At 35.7% G+C, this 27,968-nt stretch overlaps 1 pseudogene; it reads left to right on the top strand.

Annotated features, from left to right (window-relative positions):
• The first annotated feature begins 12,074 nt into the window (after positions 1-12,074).
• On the top strand, positions 12,075-12,800 carry LOC134365132 (14-3-3 protein zeta/delta-like; annotated as a pseudogene).
• The last annotated feature ends 15,168 nt before the right edge of the window (positions 12,801-27,968 follow it).

Raw genomic sequence — 27,968 nt, 5'->3', positions numbered from 1 at the left:
TGTTAGTCAAGGGGAACAAACATTCAGTTTTAAAGTAAATAAGTCCTAGGGGTCTAACATACAGGACGGTGATAACAGTTAACAGTACTATATTGTATATTTGAAATTTACCAAGAGAGAAGATCTTAAATGTTCTCACCACACACACACACAGACACACACACATAAATAATAATTAGGTGTAAATTCTATATATTTATATTAAGTGTAAATTATAAACAAATAATAATTAGATCTGCAACCCCCAATGTGGATTATGAGGGAACTTGGCAGAGCCCTCACAGGCTCCATTGAACATAACTACCAAATTCTGATCCAGGTTCTAGAACCCTACATTTATAATAAAAATTTAAACTCCAGGAAATTGTCAAATTTCTGTATTTTTCAAATAAAACATTTTTATTGAATGTTAATATAAAGTAAACAGTGAAAGAGAAGTACAACTTCGCAAATGAGACTATTTTGAAAACAATATAAGAAAATACTTGGAAGTAAGGTGACTTTAGTATAGGCAAACTCTGATTCCAGGAAAACTCAGTGATTACAGGAAATACAAATTTTATATTAAAGGCATGGAAGAGGGAAGAAAATAAGGAGGACATGCGTACATTCACACAAAACCTCTAAGCAGAAGTAGCAGAAGATTTTGAGTTATATGGTAAAAATTTAAATCTTTGCTCAAACTTATCCTACTGTGTGACCTCAGCCAAGCTCTTTAAACTCTTTAACCCTTAACTAATTTATCCATAAAAAGAGCTAAGTAAAACACTTACTATTGTATCTGGCACTCAATAACAGCTTAATTACTGGTTTGTTAAACAGAAAAGATTTTTTCCCTTGATTCAGCCTCATTCTATATCAGGGTACCTCTCCCACAACTGTAGATGCATAATCTAAATGATAATGGTGACCTCGTGTACATTTGATTTTTAGAAATTATGTCATAATAACAAAAGCATTCATGTCATATAAAAAAATAAATTCCAGATATAAAAACTTAAATGTGAAAGGCAAAACCATAAAGCTTTTAGAAGATAATACGGAAGAATATATTAATGTCCTTGGTAGAAAAGTATTTCTTAAAATACAAAAAGCAGTAACCATGAAGAAAAAGATTAATAAATTCAATGATGTTAAAGTAATGCTCATGATTTTGCCTTCTTTAAAAGAAACGATTTTTAAAAAAGTGAAAAGCTATAGAATAGAAGAATGTATCTGCAACACATACAGCTGATGAAGAACTTTTATCCAGATTTCATACAAAAAAACAACTCTGAAAAAGTCAGATAACCCAATAGAAATAATAGGCAAAAGACTTAAAATAGGCATTTCACAAAAGAGAAAACCAAATTATCAATAAACATACAGAAAGGCGCTAAACTTCAGTACTCAGGAAAATACTAAATAATAGCATTTTTCTTATTAAAATGTATTAATGAAGATATGGAGCTACAAAAATTCTCAGACATGGCTGGAGGGATTTCGGTAAACCATATACCATAATCTAGAAATACTGAAGATGTCTTCCCTTTGATTCAGAATTAGTCCATAGAGATAAAAAATACTTATTTGCAATAGGTACAAGAATGTTTATAACACAACTGTTCATAACTGTCAAATACTGAAAGCATCCCAAATGCCCAACAACATCAGAATGAAAATACATCATGGGTATATGAATAGAGCAGACCATAGATACAGCAACTTTGTGTATCTAAAATACATCATTATGAAAAAAAAAAAAAAGTAAGTAACAAAGATAATAGTTTATATAAAGTTCAACAAAAAAGCAAAACAATAAAGAAGTTTAAGACAATCATTATAAGTAAGTTAGGATCATGGCTCTTTGGCAGTGAAGGGGCCTGTGATTTGGAAAGTGAATCAGTCAGGATCTAAGCAACTATAACAGAGGAGTAATTACAAATATGTATATGGAATTCTAAATAATACAGTTGGGGGCCGAGCCCGTGGCGCACTCCGTAGAGTGCTGCGCTGGGAGCGCGGCGACGCTTCCGCCGTGGGTTCAGATCCTATATAGGAATGACCGATGCACTCACTGGCTGAGTGCCGGTCACGAAAAAAATAAAAAAATAAAAAATAATAATAATAATAAATAAATAAATAAATAATACAGTTGGGTTGAGGGAGAGAAGTCAGGGAAGGACAGACTCAGAAAGGAGTTCCCCTTCCGAGACTGGGGATCAGACCACCTTGGAGAAGGTCTAGTTGTAGCGCATAAAATGGTGGAGAAGTTTACTAAGTTGTCCAAGCCAAAGTTGGTTCACAATCACTGGACAAGCAGGAAACAACCCTCTGGAGTTTGGGAGGGATGAGACTGACTAGTAAATGAAGTGTCAGATTATTTCCAAGTTGAGAATCCACTCATCAGCAAGGCGGCACATGTCCACAAACCACAAAGTAAGAGCAAGAAGTCAAAGCAGCCCATTGGAGTTAAGAAGCCTTTTCCACCTGCAAAGTTCTTCCAGCGCCCTCTATCGACAATGCTTAATATTGTGTTTCCAGGGGGGGGGGAAAAAAGTGCTTAGAGCTTCATTATGGCAGAGCAAATAAAAAAGGGTGGGTTTGAAAGTGAGAGACAATCAGTTGATAACTGACACAGAAGGGCCAGAGAGAAACTTCTGGGATGTTCTAGTACTTTACTTGTGTGGCGGCTACTCAAACGTTCTCGTTACTATTATTAAATTGCAAAGTAAGTTTTATGCATGTTTCTGTACATTTCACAATAAAATGTTCATTTTAAAAAAGGCATGTAATCTTTGCTAAGCCACTTAATTTCTCCTGATCTTGAATTTATCATCCTTAGAATGTATATAGTAATATTTGCTCAGTTATATTGATTCCCATTTTTTTAAAAAGTGGAAAAGAAGGAACACAAATAAGGTAATATATATAAAAATGTTTTGAGGGACATGCAAAAATGTATAATCCAATAAAATGAATTATTAATTTGCCAATAATTTTGAAAAGTCTAGTTTTTGAAAAGAAAAGTGTATTAATCAGTGTTCTCCAGAGAAACAGAACCAATAGTATATATCCTATTGAATATCATCTCTGTCTATACATATATATGTGTATATATAAATATATGCATGTATATATACACATATATAGCCTATTGATATATCTCTTTATAGATATAAATATCTATATATATTTATATATTATATATATATTCACATATATATCTTGAAAGGGATTTATTATAAGAAATTCCTTCACATGATTGTGGAGGCTGAGGAGTCCCATGATCTGCCACCTGCAAGGTGGAGACCCCAGAAAGTTGGTGGTATAGTTCCACTCTGTGACTAAAGACTTGAAACCAAGAGTGCCAATGGTGTAAATCACAGTCCAAAGGGAGGAGAAGACCAATGCCCCTGCTGAAGAAGAGAGGCAGAGAGTGAATTATACCTTTTTATTCTGTTCAGGTCCTCAAAGTGTTGGACAATGCCCACCCCCATTAAGGACAGCAATCTGCTTTAGTCGGCCTGTGGATTCAAATGTTAATCTCTTCTAGAAACACCCTCACAGACATACCCAGAAATAATGTTTAGCTAGATATTTGGGCACAACCACGTCCCAATAAAGCTGACACATAAAATTAACCATCACAAAAGGCAAACATTGCCTTATAAAGTGATATTACTGCCAAAACATATCAAATGCTTTAAAAGACTGCTATTATTCTTCTATTAATTGAGAATCAAACACACATACACAATTATCTACTCAACAAGTAAATGTTCTCTTATTGTCTAAAGAATATATTTTTCAAGCTATAAGTGACCTAGAAATTATCATGCCTAAATTTTAATTTGTAAATATGGAAATATTGATGCAATAAATGTTAATGTTTTCAGCTAGTGAATTACAGAGTCAGAATTGGAATCCAAATCTCCTGACTTACAACTTATGTTCTTCCCTAAAGACCACATGTAGGAACTTAACAAATCCCCTAAGGTTGCAGAAATTTTATGAGTATAAATGGAAGCAGCGGCTATGGTCTACTTGCTTTTTCGCTCATTTGATCTCTCCTCTTCCGAGTGGGTTTGAAGCTGAGATTTATTACAGATTGCTAGCCTCTGGCAGTAGAAGAGGAACATGAGCTGCCATAGAGGAATAAAAAATGAAAAGTATGATAAGATGTAATGAAGTGAAATAAAATCCTTGCTCAGTGCCCAAATAAATTGTGGATGTTTGTATGCCATAGCCTGTTGTGCTGTGCTTAGATGGCAGCAAGTGAGATCAGTGCAGTGTTGAGTGAACAAGCTGTTCTTTAAGTTTCCAAAATCATATGTGTCTATGAGTTAACATACAGAATGAATGGCAACACAATGTGCATCTCATTATATTTAGTCTTGGTTAAAATCCGGTTTAAAGCAAATATTCAAAGCAAACTTTAAGCCTGTCATATTTACTTATATTTTTAAATAATAGATTCTGAGCCAATTCTACCATAGATTTAATTAATAGGTTAACAAAATGCACTCACAGACAATAATTACATATTCTCTTTGAAAATTGAAAGGCTATTTGAGGGACTTGGACAGAAAAAGTCTTTCTTACTTAAAATCAGAAACTCTGAGTCCTCTGTTAAATTTTGACTTGTGTAAGATTTGAAGTAGCTCTGACATTTTCCATTACCTGTGGAATGTAAAATGCAGCCATTCCGCAGCTGGATGACAGTGATAAAGTGCAAACTAATGGTGCTCACTCTCTGCACTAACCCTGATGTACCTGGCCTTTTCAAAACAGGGAGGCTAATGTCTAACAAGTCATGTAAAAGTCACAGTGAATGAACCTTAAAGTAAATGCAACATAATATCCTTTGCATTTCAGTTTTTCTTGAAATATTATCACTTTTAAGTTCAGTGTCAAAGCCAAAAGGCCACAATTCTGGGTAAGTTTTGAAAGATGTGTTACCTTAACATGAAAACAATACAGTAAAAAGAAGGTTGAGTCACTTGCTGTCAATTGACAGTTTTACTGCTCAGTTTTGCTTTGCTATCGAGGTGCTGGTATTGACTTCAAGATACTTTCCCTGAAATTAGAATTAAATAATTTTCAACTGAAAGCTAGAGCAGCGGTTGATAAAAATGTAAACTAGTTTTGTCATAGAAGATACTGAAAATGAGAGACTTACTTCTTAAATCTCTACTATGTACAGATGTTTTTGTATTTATTATATGTAAAACAAGTATACATAACTTTGCAAGGCAGATATACTTCTATTTTCTCATTTCTCTCAATTATTCTACTGACCAAGAAGGCAACTGCAGTTCAGAGAAATAAAAGAATTGATAAAAGTCATGAATTCAATAATTGGCAACTCATAATAAAACCCCATATTTGTTCATGATTTTGTTTGTTCTAAATACATAATACAATTCCTGGTGGAAAATGAGGTATTCTTTTAGTCACTATATTTAGAGCAATAAAAAACACATAGAATATATGTTTGGTTGGTTAGTTTAGCCATATATTTGTCACTTTCTCTAATAGGATACAGGGTTTACATCACACCTCTGAGACTGGAATGGGGGAAAGAGGAAAGGTTACCAGAGATAATACACTAGAGAAGAAAGGGTGATTGAAAAAAGTGGGATATAAGATTAGTGAACCAGGACTAAGGTGATCTAAAGTCCAAGGCATATCAGCCTAAGAAAAATAGAATTAGGACAAAAAGGTTAGAACTTCAGAAAGGAAATAAAATGCTTCCTCAGCTCTGACTTAACCAGCCTAAGGGTTTTATAGTTGTGATTTGTGTTTCCCCACTTCCTTCTTTTAAAAACCTCTTAAATATTTAAAGACTTTGTGCATTCTCCTTTAAACAGAAACTTCAATAGACAAAAGGTTAGGACTTGATCTTTCAATAATTGTGAGTTATGGTTTGTGGCCCAAATTCTTAGGACAAGACTTAAAAAATCATATTTCCTTAAGATGAGAAAGTGATATTGCTTTTTTCACAGAAATCTGGTACTTCAAGAAGCAGGATTTTTCATTGGCTGGGTGCTGTGTTTTCAGTTCATCTTGTACTTCAGAGTCCTTCAATCAGACCATAGTAAATGTCCTTCACAATCAACTTTAATATTATGACTACTAAGAGAGAAATTTTATATTTTTAGATCCATACTCAATGAGCCTAACCATGTACATTCCTCAAAGCACTCATGAAATGATTAAGAAATAAATAATCAGACCCCATGTATTAGAATAGAATGTCATAAATTTTTTTTTTTAATTTTTATTTTTTAAATTTTATTTTGTCGATATACATTGTGGCTGATTATTGCTCCCCATCACCAAAACCTCCCTCCCTTCTCCCTCCCCCCCTCCCCCCCAACAATGTCCTTTCTGTTTGCTTGTCGTATCAACTTCAAATAATTGTGGTTGTTATATCTTCTCCCCCCCCCCCGGTTTTTTTTTTTTTTTTGTGTGTGTGTGTGTGTGAATTTATATATTAATTTTTAGCTCCCACCAATAAGTGAGAACATGTGGTATTTCTCTTTCTGTGCCTGACTCGTTTCACTTAATATAATTCTCTCAAGGTCCATCCATGTTGTTGCAAATGGCAGTATTTCATTCATTTTCATAGCTGAGTAGTATTCCATTGTGTAGACGACCCAGCTATCCCACTGTTGGGAATATACCCAGAGGAATGGAAATCATCAAGTCGAAGGTATACCTGTTTCCCAATGTTTATCGCAGCACTCTTTACAATAGCCAAGAGTTGGAACCAGCCCAAATGCCCATCATCAGATGAGCGGATACGGAAAATGTGGTACATCTACAGAATGTCATAAATTTTAAAGATATACACTGTTCTATATATTGCCTAAAAAGATAAAATCTTGGGATTGCCAGTGAAGTAAAGGGCGAGAACAGTGGTTCTTAACTTGGGACAATTTTGCCCCTCAGGGGACATTTGGCAATGACTTGAGGTATTTATGATTGTCACCACTGGATGTGGGTGCTACTGACATTTAGTAGGTAAAGGCCAGGAATGTTGCTAAACAATGCATGAAACACCTGCTACATTGTCTCCCCTCACAAAAAAATTATCAAAATGTCAATAGTTCTGAGATTGAGGAACCTGGCCAAGAGCATGGTTAAAAGATATGCTACCAAGGTGCACAGTAACACACAAGTCCAGAGTTAAGTGGGGCTGTGGGATATCCATGTCTGGAGGGATACTGAAGGCCCTTTTCCCACAGAGAAGCCTGGGTGACTATAGTTAAAAATGATGTATATTTCAAAATTGCCAGAAGAGAGGATTCTGAATGTCCTCACCACAAAGAAATGATAAATATTTGAGGTGATGGATTTGCTAATTACCCTCATTTGACCATTACACAATGTATACATGTATCTACACATTGTGCCCTATAAATATGAAAAATTGTGTGTCAATTAAAAATAAAATAAAACATTTTATAAAAAGAGCTTACACTTATGCACCAATAACTACAGCACAGTGAGTGATTTCCCTTTTAGATGGTGGTACAGCATCTCCTTCAATCAGGGATTGTGTCATTCATTTTTGTATCTGTGGGGCAAAACATAGTGCCTGGCACATAGCAGGTGCTCAATAAATGGCTGAAATTTTTTAAAAAGCCTGTCACTGAATTGCCTAAGAAACAGTTTGACTTAGATAAAAAGGGTAAACCTAGAGTCTCCTAGTCCTAACTAACAGTAGGATTCATCAAACTAAACACACAAGCAAAATCAGAAATAAGAACTAGAATGTTATTTGTGTAATCTACAGGTATATATCAGCTGTGACTGGCTCATGATACATGAGGTAAATGGAGCTCACGTAGACTCAGAATATAGCCTTCAATTTAATTTCAGGACTAGAGCTTAGAAAGCTGCCTCTCTCTTGCTTATTCTCTAGTATGAAAAAAAGCATAATTATTTTTCCATTGGAACTATGTTGTACAATAAAGTAGGTATTCTGAGTTGTATAAATATACCCTTTCCTTTGGAACTTAAGTAATATAGAATGAATGTGTTCTGTCATCTGTTTAATGACATTCTGTTGGGGTATTGGTGGTATTTAATTTTATTGTTGTGTTTGAATGTTTTTAACTGACCATTTATCATTTTTAAAATGGTACATTTTTAAAACTTCCTTTATTGTTAAATGTTATTTTAAATATTTTTATTTTACATAAATTTGTTCTCATGCAAAAAATGCCAATTGAATATAAATAATGAGTCCTGTAATTCACTATTTCTTTCTTAAGTGGATCAGTTAGAGGGGTAAAACACTCCAAATCTGGATAATAAATTTATTCAGTTTAGTGACGGCAACAAATTAATATTTCTTGGAAACTCTCAACATTTTCATGATTTTTAAAGATTTTCTAACCCTTGATCTATACTATTTTTCTTTAGAATTACAGATATATGGTATGAAAGAAAAGTTTCTGGTTATATCACACTACACAAGTATATGTTCCAAGGTGTTTTTGTTTGAATGGGGACTGTTTGTATTGTTCAATTTTTTGCTTTGTTTTCTTTTCATCTGGAGAGTCAGAAAATATATAGATGCCATTCCAAAATTGCACCGGGAAGATAATAAAAGAAGTGCCTGTCAAATGGATGTTTAGGTGATCCAAGTGAGCCACCAACTCCAGCCTAGCACATTTTCTTCTGCTTTGACAGGAACAGAGTTTAGTGAAAAGGATCACACAGTTACACCCCTTGTTGATTCCTTTCAAGAAATAAAAATAAATGTGTCCCTTCTTTCTTCAGTTATTCATTCTCATTTTGATGTATACATTTCCAAACACATGCAAGTCCACTGAGAATCTGTGTCTACAGGTTATTTTCTAAAATGAGAAGGATCTTGAGTTCAGCCTCTCTCAGGTAGAAAATTCGTCTTTCCAAGTTCAGGACAAAAGTGTAGCACAAAATATGATTATATAAATATTTTCTTGGGAAAAAATGACTTCTAAAAATGTTCTTTATTAACTGTCATATGTTGAGTTCTTCCTTTGTGCTAAGTTATTTGCATGTATTACTTTACCTAACCCTATAAACCTGTAAAAATCTATCAAATAGGTACTGTTATTATTATCTTGATATTACAGATAAGAAAACCAGGTTACAGAAAATTTAAGTTACTTGCTTAACACCAAATGGCTAAGTGACAGTTAAATATGAACCCAGATCTACCTGACTCTTGAATTTGCACCCTCAGTGTTCGTACTCTCCTGTACTCTCAAGCAAGAAGCATGGCCATGAGTGTCAATACAGGAACACAATCTAAATGATATCTGAAAGTTAATTAATGACTTGGAGCAATCCTACAGTTATTTCCATTAATTGGTAGTGTCAGAGAAGCTATGAAGATTGCTATGTGGAACTCTCAGGAAAGGAGTATGAAGTTTAATCATTTTCAGAGAAGCAAGCAATTTCAAATTCACAACTATGTTTTTTATTCTTTATATGTTAGGGCAACTTAACTATTAGATAAAGTGCAGGCTGGACTGGAAGCAAGAATTATATATCCAAATATTTAGGGAAATAAATGGAATCTAACCAATGAAAGATGATAACATCATTTGGAATTCTGACTTTCTTCTGCTTTGGCCCTTTAGTACATCAAACGTGCACGTCTACCTTGGATTCCAGCAGAGGAAGTATTTGCCACATTCTTGCACTTCTCTCTTCCTTCATCCTTGATTCTGCCTCAGAATCTCAGGGAACTAAAATTAAACGTTAACTCTATCTGCAAACATCTTCATGGGACCTTTGAATATTCAGGACAACACTCTCTGTTGTTTTCTTAGTATGTGTTAATAGTAGATAGCAGCTGAAGAAGTTTTTGAATATCAGGACAACAACAGTGCATGTCTCTACTGAAGATATTATAAACACATACTAGTGCTAGGATATGCCAACAAAGCTTTATTTAGACTTTCTAAAAGGCATAGAGAACTAGCATGAGCAGACATGTCACTTTTTGAAATTTTAAAGTATCTCAAGTGCCCAGAATTGGATTGATTGTAATCCAATTGGTCCACTAGTGGCCTTCTTTTACATATGTATTATTAAAATTTATGTGATTGTTTGATAACTTTAATATAACAAACATTTATGAACATACTGCTCAAAACAAAGGCCAGATTCTTGATGGTAACTCATTTCTGGCTCTATGGTTTTCCCTACTATTCACTGGCTTTCTTCATCCCTTCACCCAAAGAAACCATCATATGCATTCTTGTGTTTATCACTCTCTTGCTTTCCTTTTTATCTAGTTTTTTTTTTAACTCATATGTTTTGATAAAGAGTATATGGTATATGGTTTTGATTGTTTTTAACTTTATTAAACGAGAAATTGTGCTATATGAAATAATTTAGGAAATTAATTCACTAAATAATATGCTATTAAGGTTCATATACATTGTTGCTATAATTTGTTCAATTTGATTTTGTCTAATATTCCATCATATAAATATACAATGTATTCATCTGCTCGCTTATTGGTGAGCATTTGAGTTGCTCCTAGGGTTTTGCTAGTGTGAACAGTTTTGCTATAAACAGTCTTGTACACGTTTTATGGTATACATGTATATGAGGTTCTCTTGGCTTTGTATATAGGATTAGAATTGCTGGCTAGTTGGATATGTCGATGTTTAAAATTACAAGATAACACGAAAGTAGATTTAGAATTTCACCGTCCTGCCAGCAATTTATATGCGAAATGTATATATGACTTCCAACAATGCATACCATCAAGCTTATTAAATTTTTGCCAATATAATGAGATTAAGATGGCATCTCATAGTGGTCTTGATTTATATTGTCCTGACGATGAATGAGATTGGACATCTTCTAATATATTTACTAACCATACGGATTTCCTCTGATGTGAAGTGCCTTTTCATGTCTTTGTCTTTTTTAATTCTTTCTTTGTGTTGTTGGCTCTAACTTGTAGTTAGTTCTTCAGCTAGTCTTGAAAAAATTTTTTACTGGCTGTGTTTATTGCTGATAACTTTTCCCCATTAATAAATTATGTTTTAACTTAGGATCATTTTTGATGAATCAAATTTCTCAATTTTAATATCATCAATACTGTCAATGCTTTATTGTTGCTAAAATATGTTCACCAATATGTTCTGCTAAAATGTTCACAGTTTTGTTTTTAATATTCAAGTTCTTAATCTGTCTGGGGATGATTTTATTCTTGTGGATTGCCAGTTTTCCAGTTCCATTTATTGAATCTGGCCATCTCTTATGTTCCTAAAGTTCTATGACTGCATTGGTCTAGTTCTTGATTCTCTGTTCTTTTCCACTGGCAAGTTTTCTATTCTTGTGCCAGTTGTACACTGTCGTTATTAACAGAGTTTATAGTTAAGTCCTGATAACTGGTATGAATAAATATATAATAAGTTAGTTACATATACAATACATGATGAAACAACAGTCAAAATGAATGAATTACATGCAATGATATGTATAAATCTTAGCAATATATTAGTGAAAAGAAGTCCTAAATTATGACATATAACACGAAATACTTTTCAACAAAGTTATTTTTAATCATTACACATTGTAAATATTTTTTTGTGTCCCATTACCAATTTCTCCCTAACCTGTCCTCTCCCTCCTCCACTCCTTCCTCTGGTGTCCTCAGTTCCTTTCTCTCCTTTTGAGGGTTCTAGGAATTTCAATAAAGTTTAAAACAACTAAAATGTGTATACTATAATGGATACTTATAACTGAAGTAGTTATATAAAAAGAAAATGTATAAAACTGCTTTTCCTCAGGCTTATTATTAGAAAATCCATAAATACAATTCACCACATTAAAAGATAAAAGAGAAAAACAATATGGTTATTTCAAATAAGTGGAGGGAAAGCATTTGGTAAAATTCAACCTAAATTCATGATAAACAAACAAACAAACAAACAAAAACTCCTTAGTAATTTAGGAATAGATGGGAACATCATTAATCTAATTAAAAAAATCTTTGAAAACAAATAAGCAGAGACTGTTGAGACCAAATTCATCCACCACCACCCAATCCAGATGCAAAACATTCAGCCATGGATAAAAGTGAACTGTCACCAAAGGCCAAACTGGCCTAACAGACTGAGCAATATCATGACATCACAGTCTGTGTGAAGTCTGTAACTGAGCAAGGAGCTGAATTACCCAATGAGGAGAGGAGTTTTCTCCCAGTTGCTTACAAAAATGCTGCAGCAAGTTGTAGATCATTTTGGAGAATCAGCTCAAGAACTGAGCTATAGATGGAAGATGCTGAGAAAAAACAGATGACTTGACTGCAGAGAGAAAATTGGGACTAAACTGAGAGTATATTTGCAGGGATGTACTATCTTTTATGGAAAAGTTCTTGATCCCAATGCTTTAAAAGCAGAGAGCAAAATCTTTTATTTGAAAATGAAAGAAGACTACTGAGTTACTTGGCTGAAGTTGCTGCTGGTGTTTACAAGAAAGTGCTTATGGATTAGTAACAACAAGCATACTAAAAAGCTTTTGAGATCTGCAAAAAGGAAATGCAACTGACTCATCCTATCAGATTGCGTCTGGCCGTTAACTTTTCTATGTTCTATTATAAGATTCTGAGCTCCCCTGAGAAAGCCTCCTCTCTTGCAAAGACAACTTTTGATGAAGCTATTGCTGATGTTGGCACATTAAACAAAGGGTCATACAAAGACAGCATGCTAACAATGCAATGACTGAGAGACAACTTGACCTTGTGGACATCAGATACCCAAGGAGACAAAGCTGAAGCAGAAGGGAAAAATTAACTAGGCTTCTAATTTTTGTCTGTCCCATTCCAAAATTTACATAGTAGATCATTTGTCATCCATGACCTCCCACAAAGAGGTTTATGTTACTTCTATTTGGTTTTCTATCTTTCTCATGTGATTTTTATGTTTAATATTAGGCGAGTAGAGTCAGTTAACATTTAGGGAATTATCAATTTTTATTATGAGGTGCTTAATATCAGGATATGGATTTTTTATACAAGTAATTCTTGGCACAGTGGCTTAATGAGGCAGTGTTAAAATTGGGCCTATGTTACTGATACCAAAACCAGATAAAGATATAACCAAAAAAGAAAACTACAGGCCAATATCCTTGATGAATATAGATGCAAAAATCCTCAATAAAATACTAGCAAACAGAATACAGCAACACATACGTAAAATTATTCACCACGATCAAGTGGGATTCATCCCAGGGATGCAAGGTTCGTTCAACATACACAAATCAATAAATGTGATACACCATATTAATAAAATCAAACACAAGGACCATATGATCATCTCTATAGATGCTGAAAAAGCATTGGATAAAATTTAACACTCATTCATGACAAAGACCCTCTATAAGTTAGGTATAGATGGAAAGTATGTCAACATAATTAAAGCCATATATGATAAACCCACTGCGAATATCATCCTGAATGGGGAAAAGCTGAAAGCTTTTCCTTTAAGAACAGGAACTAGACAAGGATGCCCACTCTCACCACTCCTATTCAACATAGTGTTGGAAGTACTAGCCAGAGCAATCAGAAAAGAGAAGGAAATAAAGGGCATCCAGATTGGAAAAGATGAAGTCAAACTGTCCCTGTTTGCAGATGACATGATCCTATATATCGAACAGCCTAAAGCCTATACAAAAAAACTCATGGAGGTGATAAATGATTTCAGCAGAGTAGCAGGATACAAAATCAACACACAAAAATTAGTAGCATTTCTATTCTCCAATAGTGAACATGAAGAAAGAGAAATCAAGAAAGCCTGCCCGTTTACAATAGCCACCAAAAAAATAAAATACTTAGGAATTGAGTTAACCAAGGAGGTGAAAAATCTCTATAATGAGAACTACAAACCACTGCTGAGAGAAATTAGAGAAGATACAAGAAGATGGAAAGATATCCCATGCTCTTGGATAGGAAGAATCAACTTTGCGAAAATGTCCATACTACCCAAAGTGATATACAAACTCAATGCAATCCCCATCAAAATTCCAATGACATTTTTCTCAGAAATGGAAAGAACTCTCCAGACATTTATATGGAACAATAAAAGACCACGCATAGCCAAAGCAATGCTGAGCAAAAAAAATAAAGCTGGAGGCATAACACTACCTGACCTTAAGCTATACTACAAAGCTATAATAACCAAAACAGTATGGTACTGGCATAAAAACAGACAAACTGATCAATGGAATAGAATGGAGAATCCAGAAATCAACCCACACAGCTACAGCCATCTGATCTTTGACAAAGGCTCCAAGCCTATTCACTGGGGAAGGGACTGCCTCTTCAGCAAATGGTGCTGCGAGAACTGGATATCAATATGCAGGAGAATGAAACTAGACCCATACCTTTCACCATACACTAAAGTCAACTCAAAATGGATTAAAGAATTAAATATACACCCTGAAACAATAAAACTTCTTAAAGAAAACATAGGAAAGACACTTCAGGAAATAGGACTGGGCACGGACTTCATGAATACGACCCCAAAAGCACGGGCAACCAAAGGAAAAATAAACAAATGGGATTATATCAAACTAAAAAGCTTCTGCACAGCAAAAGAAACAATTAACAGAGTTAAAAGACAACCAACAGAGTGGGAGAAAATATTTGCAAAATATATATCTGACAAAGGATTAATATCCAGCATATTCAAGGAACTCAAACAACTTTACAAGAAAAAAAACAAGCAATCCAATTTTAAAATGGGCAAAAGAGCTAAGTAGGCATTTCTCTAAGGAAGATATACAAATGGCCAACAGACATATGAAAAAATGCTCAACATCACTCAGCATCTGGGAAATGCAGAACAAAACTACACTGAGATACCATCTCACCCCAGTTATGATGGCTAAAATCCAAAAGACTCTGAACGATAAATGCTGGCGAGGTTGCGGAGAAAAAGCAACACTCGTCCATTGTTGGTGGGACTGCAAAATGGTGCAGCCTCTATGGAAAATGGTATGGAGTTTCCTCAAACAATTGCAGATAGATCTGCCATATGACCCAGCTATCCCACTGCTGGGAATATACCCAGAGGAATGGAAATCATCTATTCGAAGGTATACCTGTTCCCCAATGTTCATCGCAGCACTCTTTACAATAGCTAAGAGTTGGAACCAGCCCAAATGTCCATCATCGGATGAGTGGATACAGAAAATGTGGTACATCTACACAATGGAATACTACTCAGCTATAAAAATGAATGAAATACTGCCATTTGCAAGAATATGGATGGACCTTGAGAGAATTATATTAAGTGAAACAAGTCAGGCACAGAAAGAGAAATACCACATATTCTCACTTATTGGTGGGAGCTAAAAATAAATAAATAAATTCACACACACACACACACACGCACACACACACACACAAAAAAAAAATGAGGGGGGGTGAGAAGACATAACAACTACAATTCCTTGAAGTTGATACGACAAGCAAACAGAAAGGACATTGTTGGGTGGGAGGGGGGAGAGGGAGGAGGGAGGGAGGTTTCAGTAATGGGCCACAATAATCAACCACATTGTATTTTGACAAAATAAAATTAAGAAAAAAATAAAAATAAAAAGTAAAAAATAAATAAAAATTGGGCCTATGTTAAAACTGCCATCACATCTAAGGAAAGGAAACTTCCCCTGAACTGTTTTGACTCAGTGAGAGATAAAAAAGATAATTGGGTTTTAGTTATAGGTGTAGTTATTGTGGGTACTTTAAGGTTTGAAGCTGAAGGCTGTAGTAGAAATAGACTCCTCTCAACAAATAATAAATGTTGAATTATGTGCATCTGTAGAATACACAATCTCAATGTGCACACCTTTGGCTATAGCTGTGGGAATGTTCCTTTAGAGATAGCTGGGACCTAATTTATTCTGGAAAAGGGTAGAAACGATTTGTATTCCAATTACTTTCAGTTTTATTTACCTGCCACATACAAACGATCCCCAACTTACTATGATTCAACTTTAATTTTTTTTACTTTGTGATGGTGCAAGAATGATATACATTCAGTAGAAGGCAGTGTGATACTCTCACCATGCTGGGCAGTGGCAGAGAGCTACAGCTTCTAGTCAGCCATGCAATCGCAAGGGTAAACAACCAACCAACCAATATCCTTACAGTGTACTGAGTTGCCAAATGATTTTGAAAAACTGTAGGCTAACGTAAGTGTTCTGAGAATGTTTAAGGTAGGCTAGGCTAAGCTATGATGTTTGGTAGGTTAGGTGTATTAAATGCATTTTTGACTCAAGATATTTTCAATTTACTATTGGTTTATCTGGAAATGACCCTTGTAAATCAAGGAGCATCTGTACTTACTTGTATTTAAATGTTTTAGGCAAACTATGAACAATGTACAAGTAAAAATGCAGTAAAAATTAATTGCCTGATACCCTTTACTTTATATATATCAATCACATCAGTAAAAAAAATGGGGGGGAAACATATTTAACTTTTTTTGTTTTTGTGTTTTAAATGTACGACTAAAAATAGTTAATGGATAAATAATTAGAGATGATGGGTAGCTTTGTCTAAGGTCATAATAGCATTTTTTGTGAACAATCTAAGCATAATTGTGAAGAAAATGTGTATTAAGTTTATGTAAGTGGAATAATAGTTTCATAAATGGACTTTTAAGAAAAGAAAAGATTGCCCACTATCATCCCTTTATTGACTTTTACTCAAAATTATAGCAACTGTAATAGGATGAGTAATTAGAGGTATGGGGATTTAAGTGGAGGGAATAAACTCTGTTTACAGAATATTTTTTTATTTACACAGAAAACTCAAAATAACCTAAAAATTATTAGAAGATAGGAGAGTTTTGTCAAGATAGCTGAAAGATGATTAGTATACATAAGCCAATTGCATTTCCATATACTTTCAACAAATAACGGATATGTAATTAAAGATAAGGTGCTTTTTATAATAGTATTAGAAAATATCTACTACCTTGGAGATAATTTTGGTAAATTCAAACAGGCCCTTTACCATAAAAAATATATAACTTTATTAAGAAACATCAAAGAAGTTTCTACATAAACGGAGAGGTATGCCTTATTCAATGATAAGAAGACAAACTGATCTAAACGTGCAATGCAACTTCAACAAAAATCTGATATTTTTTTCCACAGAACTAGATATATTATTCCAAGGTCTGGATAAAAAGTAATGTGCCGCCAGCCCTGTGGCTCACTCGGGAGAGTGCGGCGCTGGGAGCGCAGCAGCACTTCAGCTGCAGGTTCGGATCCTATATAGGGATGGCCGGTCAGGCTCACTGGCTGAGCGCGGTCACAAAAAAGGACAAAAAAAAAAAAAAAAAAAAAAGTAATGTGCCAAGAATAGCCAGGGTACTCATATTCCCCTTGGAATATTTACTACTTAGGCAAAGATTGTACAGCTAGATAATCCTAGTTTGCGTCAAGCCCTATAAGTTCAAGGATAGTGGGGATGGATGCATTCTAGGGAGCCCCGAGCACCAGAAACTCCACCAAAAGAATATTCAGGTCAATTCTTTATTCTCAACACCCTGGGACAAGCAGCTTTAGGAAGAGTCCCTTCTTAGGTTGCAATTCACCAGTTATGGAGAAGGCTGAAAGGCTGCTGTTTACTGTGTTATTTTAGTCCTGAAGACACCTAAACAAACAAATATGACACCAGAAGAGAGTGTAGGCACTGATTATCTCATGATGATGTAAGGCGAGAAGCACCAGCAGAATTCTATTTTTTTTTTTTAATTTTTTTTGACTCTTTTTATTTTTTTTTATTTTTATTTATTTTTATTTTCTTATATTTTTTATTTATTTGTTTTTTTTAAATTTTATTATGTCGATATACATTGTAGCTGATTATTGCTCCCCATCACCAAAACCTCCCTCCCTTCTCCCTCCCCCCCTCCCCCCCAACAATGTCCTTTCTGTTTGTTTGTTGTATCAACTTCAAATAATTGTGGTTGTTATATCTTCTCCCCCCCCCCCCGGTTTGTGTGTGTGTGTGTGTATGTGTGTGTGTGAATTTATATATTAATTTTTAGCTCCCACCAATAAGTGAGAACATGTGGTATTTCTCTTTCTGTGCCTGACTTGTTTCACTTAATATAATTCTCTCAAGGTCCATCCATGTTGTTGCAAATGGCAGTATTTCATTCGTTTTTATAGCTGAGTAGTATTCCATTGTGTAGATGTACCACATTTTCCGTATCCACTCATCTGATGATGGGCATTTGGGCTGGTTCCAACTCTTGGCTATTGTAAAGAGTGCTGCGATGAACATTGGGGAACAGGTATACCTTCGACTTGATGATTTCCATTCCTCTGGGTATATTCCCAACAGTGGGATGGCTGGGTCGTATGGTAGATCTATCTGCAATTGTTTGAGGAACCTCCATACCATTTTCCATAGAGGCTGCACCATTTTGCAGTCCCACCAACAATGTATGAGAGTTCCCTTTTCTCCGCAGCCTCGCCAGCATTTATCGTTCATAGTCTTTTGGATTTTAGCCATCCTAACTGGGGTTAGATGGTATCTCAATGTGGTTTTGATTTGCATTTCCTGGATGCTGAGTGATGTTGAGCATTTTTTCATATGTCTGTTGGCCATTTGGATATCTTCCTTAGAGAAATGCCTACTTAGCTCTTTTGCCCATTTTTTAATTGGGTTGCTTGTTTTCTTCTTGTAAAGTTGTTTGAGTTCCTTATATATTCTGGATATTAATCCTTTGTCAGATGTATATTTTGCAAATATTTTCTCCCACTCTGTTGGTTGTCTTTTAACTCTTTTAATTGTTTCTTTTGCTGTGCAGAAGCTTTTTAGTTTGATATAATCCCATTTGTTTATTTTTCCTTTGGTTGCCCGTGCTTTTGGGGTCGTATTCATGAAGTCTGTGCCCAGTCCTATTTCCTGAAGTGTTTCCCCTATGTTTTCTTTAAGAAGTTTTATTGTCTCAGGGTGTATATTTAAATCCTTAATCCATTTTGAGTTGATTTTAGTATACAGTGAGAGGTATGGATCTAGTTTCATTCTCCTGCATATCGATATCCAGTTATCCCAGCACCACTTGCTGAAGAGGCAGTCCCTTCCCCAGTGAATAGGCTTGGTGCCTCTGTCAAAGATCAGATGGCAGTAAGTCTGTGGGTTGATTTCTGGATTCTCTATTAGCACCAGCAGAATTCTAACAATCCCCTCCTTATTTTATTTTCTCACAGTTGCCCACAGTTGCTCCAAGCTTCCTTCCTTCCCCCAGGCCTGAAAGACAGACAGACAAAGTCTGATGACCATTTAAGAGATTCCTAGCATATGAAGAATCAACATTTTCCACTATAACTCTAATGGGAGTTGATATAGTCTGTAGTAGACAAATTTATGGGGATTTTCCAGGGTACACATAATTTCCAATAAATTGGCTATAACTCTACTATTTCCACTCAGTCAAGACAACTGATCAGAATACAAGAGAAAGTGAAGGTATTTAAGGAATAATGTTAACTCCACTGTAGTTTTAAAAGAGTAACTCATAGGCATACTCAAGTACTTCAACAATTCTTATGGTATAGCATCAAAATTTATACACCTAAACTCAGATGAGAACAAATCAATTTCTTTTCTTTTTTTTTTTTTTGTCGTTTTTTCGTGACCAGCACTCAGCCAGTGAGTGCACTGGTCAGTCCTATATAGGATCCGAACCCGCGGCGGGAGCGTCGCCACGCTGCCAGCGCAGCACCCTACCAAGTGCGCCACGGGCTCGGCCCAAATCAATTTATTTTCAATAACTGGTCTCATCTTTATTCTGAAGTTCCCATTACTATTTGGGGGTGAAAAAAATTAAAAAGCTTAAATTTCCATTCAGTTAATTTAATCTCTTCTAGTTTTAAAAAAGGTCATAGTTGTATTTAAACACATTTTAGCCTCAATCCAACCACAGTAAGAAATACTAATTTTTCATTGTGCCCAGTACAACAGAAGTATGTATATGTGTGTGTATGTGTGTGTAGTGTGTGTGTGTGTATACATACATAGAGATATGTAAATTTAGGTCTTAATCTTACCACTATGTGGGATACACTTGCGTTTTTCTGTTTTATGCTATTTTTAACCTACAAATTTATTTTAAGATACACCGATGAGTTATGGTCAGCAGTTTAAAAGACTCTAGCACAATTTATTTTAATCTCAGTTAACTGTATTTTCTATCTCTCCTTTTTGTTATTTTTTTCTGGAATAAATTCAAAGTATGATGTAGGAACAGGGAGAGGTGAATGCTAAGCCTTATTTCAATATTACCAGGTTATACCTGAGGTGCCTGGTATCACTCCAAACTTATCAGGTGTTTCTTCCTTCTCCCTCTGCTTTTCTGTCTCTACAAGCTAGGTGTCCTCAACCTACAACACACACCTCTTTCCTCATCATACTTCTTCAAAACTTTACATTAAAGTTAATAAAATCTTAGGATACAATATGTTACTTCCTCAAGCTAGAACATTTTTGTCAATATCTTGTATCCCAAAAGTCAAATTAAATATCCTGACTTGGCTCAAAATTGAAGGTGGTACTAGATATCAAAGCACTGAGATTTTTGCAATACTTTTTGGTTAGACTCACTCCTAACATTTTTCAATATATTAGTATTGCAGATACATCATAACTAATTCTAATACAATAGGAGCTTTTATTAGATATTTAATTATAATATTAATTAAATTGATACTGTCCCAATTAAAATATTATTCTTAAAGTAGAACAAATATATTTGATTTTGAAATATTAAGGGGTACTCCACATGATTATAAATTATTTTTTTAATTAATATAATATCTATAAGCAAGAAATTATGTGGATCTCATTTTACAATAATTACACTTATGAACAAGCAGATCTACCCTCTTAAATATCCACAGGTTTAGTAAATAATTGTTTCATGAAGACTTGTGTGTTAATTAGAAGACTAGAGCACATTAAACATGGTGTCTTATAAACATATCTTTCAATTTCTCCTTTTCCCATTTCATCACATTAATACGATAATAGTCAGAAATAGTCATATAAAATGCTGAATCTAATGACCCAAAGTCAAATTAGGCTAAATCAATTGAGTGTATTTCTAAAAATCTGATATGTGCCACCTTGTATTTTAAAATTGCACTTCAAAATACTTGCCCATTGCTTTTTCACCTGTTGCTCTTCTCTTTCCATCATTGAAAATCAGGGCCAGTCACTGTGATTTTGTGATTGCTCTTCAGAAATTTGCAGAGGATAAAAGCACTTGACCTACATTTTCTTTTAGGCTCTTCCTTCCATAACCCAGAAAAAAAATTAGAGCGCACATTGAGAAAAATTATCATTCCTGCACCACCCACACCTTCATTCCCAGGTTGTACAATCAACTATGATAGCATTTGAAGATGCTAATCAGTCAGACTTTAAAATTATTGATCCCAGAAAAAATGCATGAATGATTTCCTTTCTTCATGTCTGTGGGTAGCTCCAAATAGAAAACTCAGTAACATCAATGACTCAAAACCTCTCATAAACAGATGTGTTGAATCATAATATGTAAAAAAGTAAAAAGCATAATGAAATGAATGATACTATTAGCATTTATGTTTGGTTTTGAGAGAGGTTCTGGTTCAATGCATACCATGCACAACTACTCATTCCTATCAAGTACCAAAGAATTTGAGAGTAGAGAGAGTCTGGCTACAAATACTCCCACAATTTTGTTTTGGTTAAAGCCTTTTATATGTCAATTTCAGCCCTACAAGGACCAGCCTTTAGATCTACAGGCACATAACAGAGATTCATGTTTGAGTACACAGGGATTATGTACATAATATAGAGAATCCAAATAACTAGGCTGTCTTACTCCTTTCATGTAAGTCTCCTAATAAGAGAGCCTCAGGATGCCACTTACTCTCTTGTATTCTAAAATCCCAGTTTAATTTAAACATAATGTCCTCAGGAGCAGCTAATAATGTGTTATACACATCTTATTTATTTTTGTATTTCCAGTCCCTAATATAATATCTGTCACATAGTAGTGGCATTAAAATTTAGGCTGAACTGAATAAAATAGAGGTGCTCTCATATACTATTGAATCACAAAAAATTAGAAATAACAAATATTTCTATATTAATTACAAAATGCCATCTAATCAACAAAATTATATTTGTGAAACCCAATGTATAAACTCTTAACTGGAATATTCTTTGCGGGGAAGGTGGGTTGTGATTTTTTAGATACTCAGAAGTAAATGTTAAAAAATTAGCCCTTATTTTATACAGAACAATAATATAAAATACTTGAGACTGGAGTTAAAAGCAGGAAGATAGGAAACCTCATAGAAATTCATAAAGTTCACCATTTTGATTAGTTTTTTTTCTGCACACAAATCTGTGTTTCGTTTGGAAGGGATGTTACCTGTCTTTAGGGCAGAAACTTTTCAGTGTCCTTAAAGGAAAGTTTGTGTCTGGGCACACAAAATTCTTAGCTTGCCAGGATGGTTGATCTAATAATAAGAATCAGGTGAACTAAACTCATGGTGTAATTCTCTATATCATTGGGAAAGAAAAATAAATGTTTCCAAACAGGTTGTCAGAAAACTGCTTTATTCTACCTTCCCACAGTTTTGAAATAAATGGTTATAGAAAGCTTTAGAATTTTCTTTACTAAAGTACTTTAGAGTTCGGATAGTTTCTTGTCTGCCTGGATTTGTTTAAATCTGGCTTTACATAAAGTAAAGAGGAAATTTAGAATTTCCCTTAAAGAATTTTTTTCTACCCCTGTGGTAGATTAGACGTTGCACCAGATTCCCCTTCAAGGCACCTTTTTGCCCAGAGATACAGGGCAGTTGGCAGATAGCTTCCATCTGCAGTAAGCCTGATGAGGGACAATTCAGGCAGGTGCTAATCACTCCAAAGCTCCCCACTAGGCTAGCGAAAGCTCCCATCACAACTTCTCCCTCTGTCCAAATACAGTTCATCCTTCCTTTCATGAGTATTGACCTGTAATGAACTTCTTGCACGCTATACTGCCTCAGCATCCACTTCAAACCCAAATTGAGATAGTAGATATTAAGACCGAACCAAGAAAGTGGGTGATAGGATGGGGTTTTGGATGACTCAAAAGGGCACAAGTTGTCCTTGACACAAAGTTGCAGTCCAGTTATTAGAAGTTTAACAGAGATCTGTTGGGATAGTACTGGTAGAAGAGGATGTACTAATGCATTTTAGTATTGGATGACTATTTCTAAAGGTTATTGATGCACTGAAGAAAGATAAAAAACAGATGAGGGTAAGCAACAGGCAATTGAAAACCAAATGTGAAAGCCAAATGGTCTCCTCAGTTGCATTAAAGAAGTTCTCATCTCCTTCTGCAGAAGGTCAGAGAAAGTTGAGGATCATGCCCCTAATTTAATCCTCTGAGGGACTGAACTGCAAACAATTGAATGCCAGACCAATGTAGGTCTGCTATGCCAAGATCAGGGGAAAATTGGAGACTTTGGTATTTGGGTGGATGTTCCTAGATGGGATCGTAATATCTGAGTGAATTCTCCTATATATTTCGACTCCCCTGCCTCCTCCCAAACTTTGAAGACTGAGAAAGTGCCCTATCTCCTCATTACATATACACACATATGCAAGCATACATACACACTCCTCCCCCTAACCTCATGGTGGGAAAAAATGCAGGCTCTACCTTAACAGATAACGGGTCACCTTCTCAGAATTTAACCTCAACTCTCCTCTTGGCCACTATTCCAATAGCAGGAGTGAAGTTACAGCGTAACCTTCCTGGGGCATTGAAAAGAGTTTATATCACAAAGTAGTTGTCAGACTTAGCTGGCACATATGCAGAAGTCAAGAGAGTAAAGACAGGACTGGATTCTGAAGGTGCTTCATAAAGGTTATTAGAATATACATTAGGGCCAGGGAGAATTTATTTATTTGGTAGTGCATCCCAAAGACACTAGATTTAACATTTTGCAAGGAGTCAGTGAGGTGTTACAAACTTGTACTAAAATAACACTTACAAGCATGGAAAAAGTGATAGCCCATACTGAAGGAAGATGAAAGGACAGAATTGCCATGGCAAATACTGAAAGAAGGGATGAAAAGAGTGAATATTTGGAAATGGATATATAATGTATGCCCCAAAAGGCTCAAAGGGTATACCACGTACCAAGGTGACAAGGAATGCAATAGTGACAGGAACATCAACATCACTAAAAATTTTAAATGGTGGCCTCTCTATGGGGCAGTATTGATGGTAGAATTGGCTGTTACAGAATTTTCTCACTGACATCAATGGGATGATATGACCTTGAGAAAGCAGAGGCCATATGGTGTTGCTTAAGCACCAGAAGGGAAGGCACTGCAATTACTGTGATGACATGTGAGTTTGAAATCGTATTTGATAGTATCTGACCTGTAGAGAGTTACTGACATGATTAAAAGGAAACCAAAATAGGTGGACACCTTTACCATCAAAAAAAAAAAAAAAAAGAATGAATGTCTAATAGCAGTCATCCCAATAAAAGCATGGTTCTTTGTCCAACAGAAGCAGTCGTCCCAATAAAAGCATGGTTTCTTGTCCATTTTTAAACAAAACCTGTGTTCAGATGTGGAACCCACTGACAGAGAATGTGTCCAATTTCCTAGGAAGAATGACACCACAGCAAGTATACCCAGTAATAAATATTCCACTACTTTTCCAAAGCAAACTATAGCCATTTATTCAAGCAACTATATACCTAGAAAAGGTAAATACTTAGACATGTGGAGACTGTTGGACACTGGGTCTGAGTTGGCATTGATTACCAGAATCCACCTAGTCATCAGGTTCCCTGCAAGAGAGGTGTCATACGCAGGCCAAGTAATAAATGGAGTCGAGGTAATAATCAGCTTAGCAGTTCCACTGGGTCCAGAGACCTACCCAATGGCAGTTCCCTGATCTCCACACGCATATTTTAGAGTTACATATTTGGCACTGGTACAAACCCCCCATTGGCTTGTTGGCCCGTTGTATAAGAGCCATAATAATGAAAAAGCCAAGTGCAAGTCTCTGAAATTATTCCACTCCTAGCTAAGATAGTGAATCAAAGCTAATATATATCCACGGACGAATGATGGAGATTTCTGTCTCCAATGATAATCTAAACAGAGTAGGGGTAGTAGTCCCTATCATGTCTCCATTAGTCCCTATCATCTTTCCATCTCATCATTCTGGCCCTTATAGAAAATAGATGAATTATGGAAAATGATAGATTACCCAAATTCAATTAAATATTAGCCTGATTGAAGCCACTGTGTCAGATGGCTATCTTTGCTAGAGCAGATTAATATGGCCTCAGGAACATCGTATCTAGTCTTTAACTTGATGAACACATTAGTTTTATTCAAATCTGAAAAGTTCATAAACAATTCACATTCACATGGAACATACCATATATACCTTTACAGTTTTTTCCTAGTGCTATGTTAATTCTCACTGCATCTGTAATACCATAGTCTACAGAGATTCAGATCATCTAGATATGTCACAGAACATTATGCTAGTCGATTACATTGATTACATTATATTAATCAGGCCAAGAGAGAAGTGCTAAATATCTCAATAAGGCACATGTACTCCAGAGGGTAGGAGATAACTCTACAGAGAATGAAGAGCCCTTCACATCCATATAACTTGGGGTTTGTCCCTGCCAAAACTCATATTGAAATCTGATCCTCAATGGGATGGGGGTGCTACCGGAAAGTGATTGAGTCACTGGTTGGGATCAGATTCCTCATGAATTGATTAGTGCCCTCCTTAGTGGGTGAGTGAGTTCTCACTCTCACAGGAATAGATTAATTCCCACAAGAGCAGTCAAAAAGAGTCTGGCTTCCTTGATTTCTCTCTTGCTGCTTCTCTTATTATGTGATCTCTGCACAAGTCCACTCCACTTCCATTTTCTACCAGGAGTAGAAGCAGTGTGAGGCCCTTGCCAGGTAGAACTACCCAGTCTTGGACACTCAAGCCACCAGAATCATGAGCCAAATAAATCTCTTTGTTTATAAAATACCTAGTTTCAGGTATTCTGTTCTAGCAACACAAAATGAACTAAAACAAAGGCCCAGAGGTCAGGTGTATGCTGAACCGTCCCCTCCACAATAAAGGAAAAATTATGGAATTTTGCACATGCAACCATGAGAAAAGAATAGTACTGGTACAATTCTTTAGATACTTGTGGCAGCATATTACACACCTAAGAACACTGCTCCAGCCCACATACTGAGTGAAATAAAATGCTGCCAGGTTTTAAAAGATCTCACAGCAGGAAAGGGTCCTGAAGAAGATCCAGATTACAATAATGTAGCCCTGACACTCAAGCCATGTGATTTTTTCAGACTCTATGGTGCTGGAAATATAATGGCTGGAAAAGATGCAGTGTGTAATTTGTGGCAAGCCCCAGAGGGAGGATTACAATCCCTGAGATTCTGGAGCAAGGCCATGCCACTCACTAGAGAAAATCATTTGCCTTTTGAGAAATCCCAAGTGTTCTAAAGAACGATCATGCCAAATAAAATGGATGATTGCGCACGTTTTTAAAAACAACTTGTGGAAAGCCATTGGGCCCTCCCTAGTAGAGACAGATCAACTGACCATAGGGTCTCAAATAACCATGGGTCTAGCACTGCATGTCTGGAGCTGGGTCTGTCAGCCAACAAAGTTATAAGTTTAGATGGGCCTAGCAGAAATTCAGCATAATATGGAAGAGGTATACGCCAAATTGAGCATGAGAAGGACCACAGAGTACAAGAAAGTTGCATGACTAGAAAACTCAGACCACAATGGCATTCACCATTGTTGCACTAGTATCTGTCCTTTAGCTCACAACTGTGGTCATATCAGCATTCCCATATTAACAGCTGAAGGGGAAAAACAGCCCAAACTTGGATTACGAGTATATCGGTTCACACTATGGATCAAACATGTCCCCCAAAAGTTAATGTGTTGGAGACTTGATCCCCACTATAACAGTGTTAAGATGGTGGAAAATCCAATTATGATATTTGACAGGTGGGGCCTTTGAGAGGTGATAAGACTATGAGGACTGTGTACTTCTGATAGATTAATCCATTAATAGAGTAATGAGTTATCATGGGTGTGGACAGGAGGCTTTATAAGAAGCACATGAGAGAGCTCTTATAATTCTCACCATGTGATGCCCTGCATTGACACAGGACTCCGTACAGAGTCACCACCAAGAAGAAGGCCCTCATCAGATGTGTTCCCTTGACCTTGGACTTTCAAGCCTTCAAAACTGTAAGAAATAAATTTAATTTCTTTATAAACTATCCAGTTTCAGGTATTCTGTTATAAGTGACAGAAAACAGATGAGTACAGTTCAATCTGTGGTGCAAGCCAAAAATGGATGTGGGCTGTATTACACCCTCACTTAGGGATAGCCTTGAAAGACTTACATGAAGGAAAATCCTTCCAATAGGCATAGCTTTGGGCAGTGCCGCTTAGTCAACCACTTTGTGTCAAGAAAGAAGCAACTTGAGATTAGAATATGTAAGGACTTACGAGTAGTAGTGAATGGCCTGGATAGTTGATCAGGGCCTGGAAGAAAAAAAAAAAAACAAGATCCAGGATAAGCAGATCTTAATTAGCATATGATGGAACATATGGGAGCAGGCATGAAGTATGAAGACCTTTATATTACATATCAATGACCACCAGAAAGCATTTAACATGGAAGGGCACTAAATAAACATATGACATTGTCAGTGATTTCTGTCAACAACAGCTTCAAAGTGAGTATGATGGGCATATAAATGAAGTGATCATCATGGTAGATATAGAATCTATGCACGGATCCATCAGGCTGTTGTAGCTATGGTTACCATATAATAATGTCCAACCTACTGGTAACGGAGAACAAGTCTTAGCTTC

The sequence above is a fragment of the Cynocephalus volans genome, chromosome 16, assembly GCF_027409185.1.
Source record: "Cynocephalus volans isolate mCynVol1 chromosome 16, mCynVol1.pri, whole genome shotgun sequence".
Lineage (NCBI taxonomy): Eukaryota > Metazoa > Chordata > Mammalia > Dermoptera > Cynocephalidae > Cynocephalus > Cynocephalus volans.
Note: the sequence above shows the minus strand (reverse complement) of the source record. Positions and strands in the feature narration are given on the sequence as shown.